The sequence below is a fragment of the Cervus canadensis genome, chromosome 4 (genome assembly GCF_019320065.1).
Source record: "Cervus canadensis isolate Bull #8, Minnesota chromosome 4, ASM1932006v1, whole genome shotgun sequence".
Classification (NCBI taxonomy): Eukaryota; Metazoa; Chordata; class Mammalia; order Artiodactyla; family Cervidae; genus Cervus; species Cervus canadensis.
Genome location: NC_057389.1, coordinates 95,207,864 through 95,219,235, shown reverse-complemented (window position 1 = coordinate 95,219,235; position 11,372 = coordinate 95,207,864). Strand labels below are relative to the sequence as shown.

General features: G+C 62.5%; 1 long non-coding RNA gene across 2 annotated transcripts; it reads left to right on the top strand.

The window, feature by feature from the left end:
- The first annotated feature begins 4,447 nt into the window (after positions 1 to 4,447).
- LOC122440531 lies at positions 4,448 to 11,058 on the top strand. Of its 2 annotated transcripts, none has more exons than XR_006269118.1 (2): positions 4,448 to 4,503; positions 9,774 to 11,058. It is a non-coding gene; the product is annotated as an uncharacterized LOC122440531 (long non-coding RNA). The 2 variants fall into 2 exon arrangements; XR_006269117.1 differs by lacking the exon at positions 4,448 to 4,503 and adding an exon at positions 4,517 to 6,177.
- The last annotated feature ends 314 nt before the right edge of the window (positions 11,059 to 11,372 follow it).

Below are 11,372 nucleotides of genomic sequence, written 5' to 3'. Positions count from 1 at the left end.
CAGGCAGCTGGGAGCAGCCACAGCTGGACTGGCGGCCGGCTGGGGCGGGGGTGAGGGGGGCAGGGTGCGCAGAGGGCGGAGCGCAGGCCTCAGGTCCCTCCTTTGTTCCCCGCCGCCCCAGCCTCCCTTCTGAGATCCCCCCTGCTCATCTCGGCGGTGGTCTCCCTGTCCATCTGGGCGCCAGTGCCCCGGGTGCTCGTGGGCTCTCGGGACCCGGTCGGGAAGGGGACCCTCCTCCTCGCCCCGGGGACCCCCCCTGGTCCCAGCAGAATGAGGAGTGGGAGGGGAAGACAGCCCCTCGCCGGCCCCGCCTGCCACCGCCATTGTTTACCCGTCTGCTGCCTCCTAGGAAACTTAACCCGCCCGCGGTAATTTTATTTGGGAACTTCGGGCAGTTGCCATAGCAACCCCCAGTGACGTCAGAGGGGCTGGGGCCCGAAATCCCCGGGAAAAGGGGGGGTAGGATGGGGGGCAGACCCCCAGGAGGGCCCCTCATTAACCCTGCGCCTGCCGGGCCCCAGTCAGAGGGGAGAAGGCGGCATTCTGTGACACCTCTGGGGCACCCCCCATTCTGGCCCGGTGCCAAGTGAGGGTGGCCGGCCAGACCCTGATGTCATCTGGTGCTGGGTAGGTGGTGAATCAGTTCCCGGGTGGGGGCTGGGCTAGGCCTGGGGGGCTATTCCTATCTGACTCACCCCTCCCCTGCCCCAGGAGCTGGCAGGTACCCTAATGGACCCTGCTCTGGGGATTTCAGTCCCCCGCTGGAGGACCCCATAGGTCCCTGGGGCCTCTCTGGCCCTCTGCACTGTAGGTGGATAGACCAGAGCTTTCCTGCCGCTCCCAATGCCAATTTGGGGCGGTTGAATGAAAGGGTTAGTGGCAGTGAACTGGGGCCACTGCATAATGTCCTCCGGATGTGGGCAGTGACTTGGGCCCTAGTGAGGGGGCAGGTGGTGGGATCCCAGCTCAGTCCATAACACAGCCTGTCACCAGGGTGACAGGAGGCAGGGGCCCTGACTGGCAAGGAGGAGCGCAGCGCCAGCCGGGGGCTGGGCTGGGAGGAGCCACCCTAACCACAGTGACGTGGGACTTCCTCGGCAGGGCCTGTTTGATGTCTCTGTGTGCTGCGTTGCCATGGGGCCCGGCTGGCGGCCCTGCATATGAGCCAGGGTGACCTACAGGGCGACTGAGTCCATCAGGGTCCCTTGACCCATCCTCCCCATCCCAGGTCTGAATGGCTACGTAAAGTGGTGTACCTATGTCCTTACGCCTGTCCAGCTTCTACCCTGCCTCAAGCCCTGGGCTGGGACATGATACAGCTCATCTCAGAATCTCCTAACAACCCTGAAAATTACATTTTCAGGTCCATTCCATGAATAAAGAAACTGAAGTTCAGAGAGGTGTGATCACTTGGCCAAAGCTATTCAGCTAGGAATTGGGGAGCAAGAACTGGAAACTCAGTTCTGCCACTCTGCTCCCCTCCCCACTCTACCACACTGGTTCCATGCTGTTTCGCAAATACGCCAGGAACTTCCTGCCTCAGGGCCTTTGTACTGGCTGTTCCCTCTCTACCGAAACTCTCTTCCTCTAGCTGTCTGCGTGGCTTCTCCCCACCTCTTATGATCGTTGTTCAAATGTCACCTCCTCCTCCTCAGGGTAGCCTTTCTTGATCTGCCCCCAACCCCTCACCCCTCATCTCCCTGCATACTAAGTAGTTTCAACTGTGTCGGACTCTTTGAGACCCTATGGACTGTATGTAGCCCACCAGCCTCCTCTCTTCATGGGATTCTCCAGGTAAGAATACTGGAATGGGTTGCCATTTTCTCCTCCAGGGGATCTTTGCTACCCACAGATCCAACCCGAGTCTCTTATATCTCCTGCATTGGCAGGCAGGTTCTTTACTACTAGTGCACCTGGGAAGTCCCCTGCCTTCATCTTCTTAGCCCCCTTCTAGTCTCCGCTATTATGTACCACCCAACACATTATATATCTTTATACCTGTCTGTTTACTGCCTGTATTTCCCCCATTGATGTGGACTCCATGAGGGCAGGGGTTTTTTTTGGCTTGTTCTCTGCTGTGTCCCCAGTGCCCAGAACAGCACCTGGCACCCAGCAGGCACTCAATGAATGTTTGAAGAATGAACAAATGGGTGTGTGTGTGCGCCCTGTGCCACTTGACCGCTTGGCCTGGTCTCACCCTGGCCCTGTCCTCTCACCCGTCCCCGTCATTACAAAGAATCAGTTGGCCGGTTTGGAGAGCTCTGATCCCTCTTGGCTGCTGTCCCTGGGTAAATTGGCCAGCTTAGGACCAGGGTGGAGGGGGTTGGTGGGGGCAAATGTTCAGAATCCAGATGGAGGGCTGAGGACACTGGGAGGACCCTCCCAAGTTTGGGCTGAGGGATGTTGAGCTGCTGTGGTCCAAGCCACGTGCAGACTAACGGCAGAAGGTGCAGTTGGCATAGTTATCCCTGGAGGCCAGCCTGGAGGAGGCATTTCCCCTACATGTATGCCTGATTGGACTAATAAGAATAGGAGGATGGTTCTCGATGGAGATCTTGTCCCAGCGTATAAAGGGAGTGTTCTGGAGAGGTGGTGTGGAGGAAGTGCCCTATCATAATTCCATCACTTTATACTTCTGGAATGGGTTGTGTGTGTGTCTGCGCAAGCACGCATGTGCACGAATGTGTCCACAGTAAGACCCTGGACCCTGGGAACTCCATTCCCCTGTCTGTAGCTGCTCAGGAGGTCCTGTGGTGAGTGCCCCACCCCCTCAGGGCCCCGCCCTGAGTCGGGGAATTCTGTGCCACCCCAAATCTTCCCCTGGGGCCCCACAGGCGGCTCTGCCCCCTCCTGCCCCAACCTGCCAGATCCTGCAGCCTGGGCCAGCCTGCCCCTTGGGCCCCACAGAGAAGAAAGACCCGGGAGCCCCCAGGGCTGGGCCCCATGGGATAGTAGCTAGGTGTGGCTTCTGCCCCTCTCTCCCCAATCCCACCAAGATCCAAAGTGGGGAACCTGTTGAGCTGAACTGCGGAAATGAGGGAGCCTGGAAGAATTCTGGGGGTGTGAGGTGACCCAGAGGCATTCAACCAACCCCTCCAGTCTTCTGCCTGGGCCCTCCCGCCGAGTAACCCCCTATCCCAGCTTTAGTCTTGTTGCCCAGGAGGTGGGTTATGAAGAATCTGACACACGCCCCCGCCTCTGGCCCCAATTATATGACTTCGGAAATATTGGAGGTGGGTGGGAGGAAACCTATCTCCCAAAGCAATACCCACACAGGTCTGAGAAGGGTCCTCAGGCCATAGAACCTTGCTGCGGCATCATGGTGCTGGTGGTGGTGGTCTGCGGGCCACTGGCTCCCATCCCATCTTGGAGAGGGCAAAGTGGCATCCGGGCCTGCCCAAGGAGGCTGGCTTGGCGGCACAGGGCACCCCGCCCCTCCTTCGCTGAGTTTTGTTCCCGGCCCCCCACCTGGGCACCGGGCCAGGCCCCAAGGCAGGGCCCCGTCCTGGTGAACAATGCCTCGGTGTTCCTCCTCCCGGTTGAGGGGAGGTCCTCGGAGGATGAGGTGGGACAGACAGGCTCGCAGGGAAGGCGGGAGGGATGCAGGGAGGGGCTCTCTCCCAGAGATACTCCAGGAGCTGGGAGTTTCCCAGAGGCCCTGGGTAGATGGGGGGTGGGGATGCCGGGAAGCCTGGCTGGGAGGGGCGGGGGGGGGGGAGGACCTAGGCCAGGGACCACCTGGACTGGGGTCAGCAAGTCTTCAATGGCAGCAGGAGAGGGTTGGGTGGGATAAAAGGAGGGACTTCCTGAGGCTAAAGAACGCACTGTGTAAATGCATAGAGTGGGGATTCGTAATTGGCCGGACCCCAGAATTCCCCGGACCCATGCCCCCCAGGGAAGGGAGGGGTCTGCAGTGGCAGTGTGGCACTGTGCCCCCACCATCTACCCTCTCCTTGTCCACGGCCTCCTGGGTTTCTCTCCCTGCGCAGGGGAGCAGAACTTCGGCCAAGAGGGGTTTCGGGTGCGATATGGATTAGGAACCCCCGCCCCCCCCCCCCGCCAATCCCAGCAGGAAGGGCGTTCGCTGAAGAACTGGGGCTGGATCCCCGAGCCCAGGACGCAGAGGGAGAAGTTGAGCTAAGACTTAGGCTCAGAAAGACTTGGGACAAGGCAGGGAAAAGTTAGGGCTGAGTTGGGGACGGGACCGAGTTGGGGGACCGGAGAGAGAAAGTGGGGGCGGACCGGCTCCGGGGGCACATGACGGCGGCGCCCGCCCCGCCCCGCGCCCGCCCCCGCCCCCTGCCCGGCCCGGGAGGGGAGGAGACGAGGAGGTTTTAAAAGCGATTCGGCCCCGCGGCGGGCCGGCCAGTGAGTGGGATGGAGCGCGGCCGGCGACCGCCCCCGGCCCCTCTCGGGCCCGCCGCCCGCCCGCCCGGCCGGGTGTCGGCCGGCCGGGCCGGGGCGGCGGCCGGAGCCCCGAGTGCCGGCTCCCCTCCCCCGCGGGTGAGTCGGGGAAGCAACCGGGAGGGAGACTGCGGCGCCGTGGTGGCGGCGATAACTTTTCCGCGCTGTACTCGTGGGCGGAGTGGGGGGTGCGCCTGGCAGGTCCCCCAGCCCTGGGCGAGGGGGAGGGCGCCGCCCCGCGCCCCGCCGCCGGTGGCTGGGGGGACGGCGGGGCCGGTCTGATGGTGGCGGCCGCGGAGTCAGTCCCGGGGCGCCCCCTTTGGAGCGGGGGAAGGGCGGCCCACCTCTACTCCGTCCCCAAGGGCCCAAGGCGACCCCCCAGCCACTCCCCCGACCTTGGAGATTCGTGAGAGCGTGCTGGGGAGGGCGGGTCCCAACGCGAATCGGGGCAGGTCAAGGTGGGTCGGAGTTGGGTGCTGGGTGGGAGGATATGTGCCCCCCTCGGGGTGGAGGGAATGGACATGGTGTCTCGGCCCCGGGATTGGGAAGGTAGGTGCCTGTCTGGGCTGTGTGAGTGGGGGTCTCCCAGAGTTCTGTGGATGCGGGTGGAGGACAGTGCTTCAAGTTCTTGACATGTCAGCCAGTGTGGGGGTGGGGAGGCCCTCCAGAGGAGAGAAGTGGGGACCCAGTAGTCCAGCCTGGGTTTAAAAGAGGACTAGGGGCACCCCTCTCCTCCCTTCTCACTCCTTCTGGCCCAACTAAGAAGGCTCATTCATAGAAAGGGGGCCCACATCTGGGAGTTTCCTGGAGGGCTGACTCCTCGGCCCTGTGTAGCTTGGGGTTCCTGTGCCCTTGGGGTGCAAGAAGAGGGTGAAAGGGCTCAGACTGAACCCGGACCCCTTCATCCTAGCGCCAGACTGACCTCTGACCCCAGTGCTGGGCTCCACTGCTACCAAAGCCCCTCAGCCCTACACTGCCTGTCTGGTGCAAGCCAGCCAGGCCCAGACCCAGTGGCTTCCTGAATGTCTTGGAGGTGCGGTTGGCTCTGTGTCACCTATCCTTTCTGCCCCAGCTCCAACCAACTGCCTGCTCCTGATGGGTGGTCTTCGAGGGGGAAGCTGGGACCCTTGGCATAAGGGTGTCCTCTGGCAGCCCTGCCGATGCCAGCCCGAGCCGGAGGGCAGTCCCCAACAGGTGCCCGAGCTTAGAGGCGAGGTGATGGAGGGCACACCCTGTCCGCTCACCCACGCACCGCGCCTGGGCCAGCCCATGCGCATGTGTTCACATGCCGCTGTCCTGGGAAGGCACGGGCCCTAGGGCTCCGTGCCAGCTGTCTTCTAGCGCCCCAGGGGCACCCACTGCCCTCTGTCCTTGCAGGATGTCCTCTGGGAGCTCCCTCAAGACCCCAGTGGGCGAGCCTTGTCTGTGGGTCTGGAGGGGGCCCCCGAAATAGCTGCTGGCCTGGCTCTGGGCTGGCACGCGGAGCACATGCGTGACAGGGCGTGTCCAGGGGGGTCGGGCCTGCCTGTGCCGGCCCGGCCTCTGAGTCTCCGCAGACCCTTGCTCAGTGGAAAGAAACAACAGGGACGGATGCTCCAAGGGTCCTCTGCGGGACCCCACCCCACCAACCTCTACCTGTTGCAAGTGAAGGCCAGATGTGTGCGGGCCGCAGCTGTGGGGCAGACCCCTGTCCCCCTGGAAGTCCGAGGGACACTGGCCCAAAGGGTACAGTGGACCTGCTCACCGAGGGCCTAGGTGATTCTTTGATATACCGTAAGATTTTTCAGCGTTTGCCCTTTACCTTGGGAGGCTGGGTGGGGGTCAGTTCGAAGCGAAGGACGCCGCCAGGAACCCTGGGCGGTCTGGAGAAAATTCCTTCCGGCCCCTCACTGGGCTGGCTGGCCAGCCCTTTCCCACTCTGCGTGCACTTGAAGCCAGGATCAGGCCTTGGCTTTTCTTTAGACTTCTCGCATGACCTTGGGCCTGGCTCTGAACCCTCTGGGCCTCAGCTTTTCCATCTGTATATGGGAAGCATTGGGAAAGCGAGCGGAGAGATGTGTCCGCTTCCCCTCCCTGTCCAAGGCCCTCGCCTTCAGATCCCTTTTGGGGGCGGCCCTCTGACCACCTTCCCTCTTGCCATCGGGTGTCCTGGGTGATCATGGAGGTGTGTCTGGGGAAGGCTGGTCCCCTGGGAAGGACGTACTCGGAAGCCAGTGGGTGTGGGCGTGTGAGAATCCTTGGGCAGAGAAGGACGCCGCCATGCTGGGCACGGCTGAGTCATGCTCTAGCGGCGCCTTGCCCCCGGGTGCTGGAGCTGGCGCCACCCTGGGTGTGGTCACCAAGCTGTGGCCCTGGGCAGAGCAGGCCTGGGTGGTCTGGGCTGGGGTCCTGGGTTGGGCCAGGGAACCGACTTGGGCGATGCTAAGCCCCTCAGCCTCCTGTCCTTGGTCTGGTGTCAGCGTCCACGACCGTGGTCACCCACACCTTGGGAATGACTTGGGGAGCCCAGGAACCTAAAGCTTTGGGCCTGGGAATTGTCGGGGTGCCGTAGGAGGGGGATCGGGCCTGGAAGCCAGTGACTACCCTCGAGGCCAGCGCCCCCAAAAATGCAGGCCAGATGGCCGGGACAGGGACCTGTTTGGGGATCAGGCAGAGGTGAACACAGTGCTAGCATGTACCCCTCAGTGAAGGGCTCACCGTGTGGACGTTAGGGGTCCCCTGGGAATTCTGTGATCAGTCTGAGGGTCATCAGAGTTGAAGGCAGGGGGTTGGAGCGTGGCGTGGCTGGGCACCATGGGGGCTGAGATGTGACTTGCACGGTTCCCCTATTTATAACAAGTGATTCACTCCTCACTTACTCACCCCTTCCTGAGCCTGCCCCCCTCCCCTCAGCCCTGGGTGGGCAGTGGGGGCCCACCCACTTGCCAGTGTCCTGCCTTCCTTCAGCTGGGTGCCGACCTCCGAGGGCTGCCCCGTCGGTTGGGCTGGTGGTGATGGTGGCCTCCTTGGAATGGGGGTGATGGGTGCGGGGCAGGGGGGGTGGCCCTGGTGGTCAGGCGGCACTTGGCTGGAAGGCCCAGGTTAGCGGCTGGCTCAGGGCCTGGCCCAGGGAGCCTCTGCGGAGAGTCTGGGCCCATTAGGCAAAGCGTTAGTGACAGGCTGGGAGGGCGGGGCCAGCGGCCCTTGGTATTTTCCGATCCCAGCTGCTCTGAGAGGGTGGAAAGTATTTGGGGACCAGGCTTGGGGGCGGCGGCGGCGGCGGTGGTGGCGCCCCCGGCGGAAGCTGCCCCTGATTCATTCTTGGAGCATGGGGTTTCGGGGGGGGGGTAGGCTTACGGAGTATGTCTCTCAAGTCCACGCCCTGTCTGCAGAGCGGACTTAGACACCCATCCATCCATCCATCCATGGTGTGACCTGGGGCCTGCCCTACTCCCCTGGCCCAAGGGCCCTCCGCCTGCGCCACCCCCCCCCACCAAAACGCCTCCAGCTGCCAGGAGCTTGGCCCTCCCTGGACACCGTCTCCCCTGAGCCTGGGGGGCACGCCTATGGTAATGGGGGGGTCATCCTGCTCCTGGGCACCTGCTTGGTAGTGCCCCCTGCACTGAAGACCCAGGCCTTTTGTGCCTGCGGGGATTGGGGAGTGGCCTTGGCCCCGACCCGGGGCTCTGTGCAGGGGAAACCCCACAGGAAACGGGCCTGGCCAAATGGCCGCCCTTCCCGTTTCGTCCCTGGGACACGAATGTGCTGTCTCACTTCCGGAGGCGGCCCAGGGAGGCCGGCCGCCCTGCGGGGCCTCGTCTGCTCCCGGTTGGTGCCCCTAGACCTTGAAGAGTCAGGGCTGGGCTGGGGCCCCGCCGTAAAGTGGGTGGCCGGCGTATGTGGTGTGTGTATGGCGGGGTCGGTGCAGAGCAGGGCACCGCCCTCCACCTGTCTCCCGGGGGTGGCCACCCCCGTCCTCTCTGGGCGCCGAGGTCCTACCCGTGTGCAGTGTCCTGAATGCCATCCTCCTTCCTGTTCTGCCTGGGGAATGATAGCCTAGCCCCGTCCCAGTTACACACAGCGCTCATGAGTTCCTCACCACAGCATTGCCCCTGCTTTGCCGATGGGGAAAACGGAGGCCCAGAGAGGTTGACTTCCCTGCCCCGTGTTGCCCAGCTGGTGCGCTGCAGAGCCAGGGTTCAAATGCAGCTGGACTGGCTCCAGAGTTCGGGGCTCCTAGCCATAGGGCTCTCATCCTCCGAGAGGTCTCTATTTACTGAACACAGGGCTGGCGTCACCGGTGGGTGACCTGTGCGGTTCACAGGGTGTTTCCCCACTGAGAAGGACCTGGCACTTGGTTTGATACTCTGCTGTCATCTTGAAATTCTTATTTTGTGAACAGGGGCCCTGGAGTATTCATTTTTTTTTTCCCCACCCGATTATTCATTTTGCACTGAGTCCCATAAATTCTGTAGGGAGTCCTGGTGCTGGGTAGTTGCTACATACTGTTGGTGAAACCTCACCGTGTTACCCGGTAGAGGCTCTTGGCTCCACTGTACAGATGGGGAGACTGAGGCTTGGATGGTATTTAGGAAACCGTGGAGCCGGGATCTGCACCTGGAGCCTGGGTCTGGTGCTCTGGGTGGGTGCGTGCCTGCGGGGAGAGTGGAGCGCCCGCTGTCGGCATCCGCTCTGGTGGGGCGCGGGCTGAGGCCTGGCCGCTGAGGAGACGGGGCCATGGGGGGAGGCCCTAGTGGCTTCCTCCTGCCCTTCAGGCTTCTAGGAAGTGGCGCCAGCTGGGGTGAGATCACTTCCTCAGCCGCCTGCCCGCCACCCCCTCAGCTTCCTCTCTCCATGGCCCCGTTTAGCCTGCCCAGGGCTCCGTGTTGCGGGCGGGGCGGGGGCAGGGGCTCGGCCAAGGAAAGGAGTGGGGGCTGGCTCTGGGAGTTTCTACAGCCTCCTTGGCCGAAAGTGACCCTCTGGGTATCTCTCCCTCTCTGAGTCTGGGAAGCATGGCTGGGGGTGTCCAGCCTGGTGGTATCTTTAGCTGCTGTTGCACATGGGAAAGGGTTTCCCAGGTGGCGCTAGTGGTGAAGAACCCGCCTGCCAATGCAGGAGACAAGAGAATGAGGGTTCGATCCCTGGGTCGGAAAGATCCCCTGGAGGAGGGCATGGCAACCCACTCCAGTATTCTTGCCTGGAGAATCCAATGGACAGGGGAGCCTGACGGGCTGCAGTCCATGGGTCGCAAGAGTCAGACGCGACTGAAGCGACAGCACGCACGCACATGGGGAAAACGGCTGCTCTGCGAGACCTCAAAGGATGCAGCAAGGGCGGGACGTGGAGGGCAGGGGTCCTCAAATCTCACGACCTCCTTTCGTCTCTCCTAGGTGCCAGCTGCTGGCCCTGCCTGGCGCCCTGCCCCTCAACCCTGGTGCCATGGCCGGCTGGGGTTCCTGGGGATGGGATTTGCTGCCTGTCACAAATCACATTGCCAGGGATTTCCAACCGACCCTGAGCCCTGCCTCCGGGGCCACCACTGTCACCGCCACCGCTGAGGACGCTGACCCTGGGGATGGGGATGGGGTGGCAGAGAAGCCCCACTGCTTGCATCTGGCCTGGGGAGCAGGGCTTAGCTGCTTGTGAGCAGGTCCACATCAAGTCGTGTTCACAGTGGCTAAGTTCCGCCCCCCCAGGGCCCTGCCGCCTCCTCTGGCCCTGCCACCTCTCCCCCTCTGCTGCCTGGCCAACCTCGGGCCTTCCCTGGGCTCTGCCTCCCGTGCCTACTGAGCTGAAACACAGTTGATTTGTGCACACTGGCTCAGTTCAGCAGGAACAGGAGTCCAGCCCCCTTGGAGTCTGCTATGGCCCCTTCCCTCCTTGGGTGGGCCAGTCGCTGCCTGGGGGAAGAAATGAGGACCCTGCTGGCCTGGGACCTGGGTCCGGAGGAGGAACCTGGGGATGGGTGGGGCCTGGGATGGGGTGGGTGAACCCAGCTGTCTGCTGCAGCCCCCTCCTCCAATTTCTGCACTCGGGGACTGGCCCCCGCCCCCAGTCCCAACTCAAGACTGGGCTGTGCTCCCAGGGAGAATGAGCAGACAGGCGGGTGGCTGGCTGGCTGGCCCTTCCATGAAGAAAGGAAGCCAGATGTGTCCTTGCCTGGCCGACCCTCGGCCCCTCCTCATCCAAACCTGGTGGGGGCCTGGCTGGTCTGCATCTTCCCAGCAGCCAGTTACCCAAGAGGAAGCTGCCTTGGGCCCCCCAGACCGTTAAATGCCAACTCCGGGCTTCCGGAACCAGGCTGGCCTGACCTGAACCTGCCTGGCCCCTTCTCTCTGGGCCCTGTGGCTTCCGAACTTGGGGGGAGGGGCCATGGCACCCTCCTGGCACATGGGGTGGTGAATGAGGTCCCTGTAGGCCCAGAGGACACAAGCAGGCCTGCTCAGTCCTTGGGTGGGTCCAGGGCATGGAAGAGTTAAGACTGTATCCATCATCAGATGGAATAGGGCTCTTCTAGGGGTGAAACTAGGGATGTAGAGTGAAGCCCCCCAAGCTGTCAAGAGTTGGCTCAGTGTACCCCTCCTCCATCGGAGCAGGGGCAGACAGCAGCTTGGGGAGGTCTCTGCTGTGTCTTGAGCCTGCTGTCCAGTTAAATAAAAGCTGCCCCCTGCCTTATTCCTGGTCTGGTGGTTTGTGATGTATTCTAGTGTGCAACTCTGGAGTCCTGGCTTTTTATCTGGGGAGGGTTGATGGGTCTGAATTTATTGTTCTGGCCTCCTGACCTCACAGGATCCCCAGCCCTGCCCTGCCCACTCTGGAGAAGATGACAATTTAGTCATTTGGGGTGGAAAGGGTGCCCTTGTCATGGAAAGGTGAACTTGAGGAGTGTCCTGGGGTTCAGGGGTGGGCTGGAGGGACAGACATTCAGGGTTGGTGTGGTGACAAGACATGGAACCTAGATGGGATGTGATGAGGAATGCCCCGTGTCC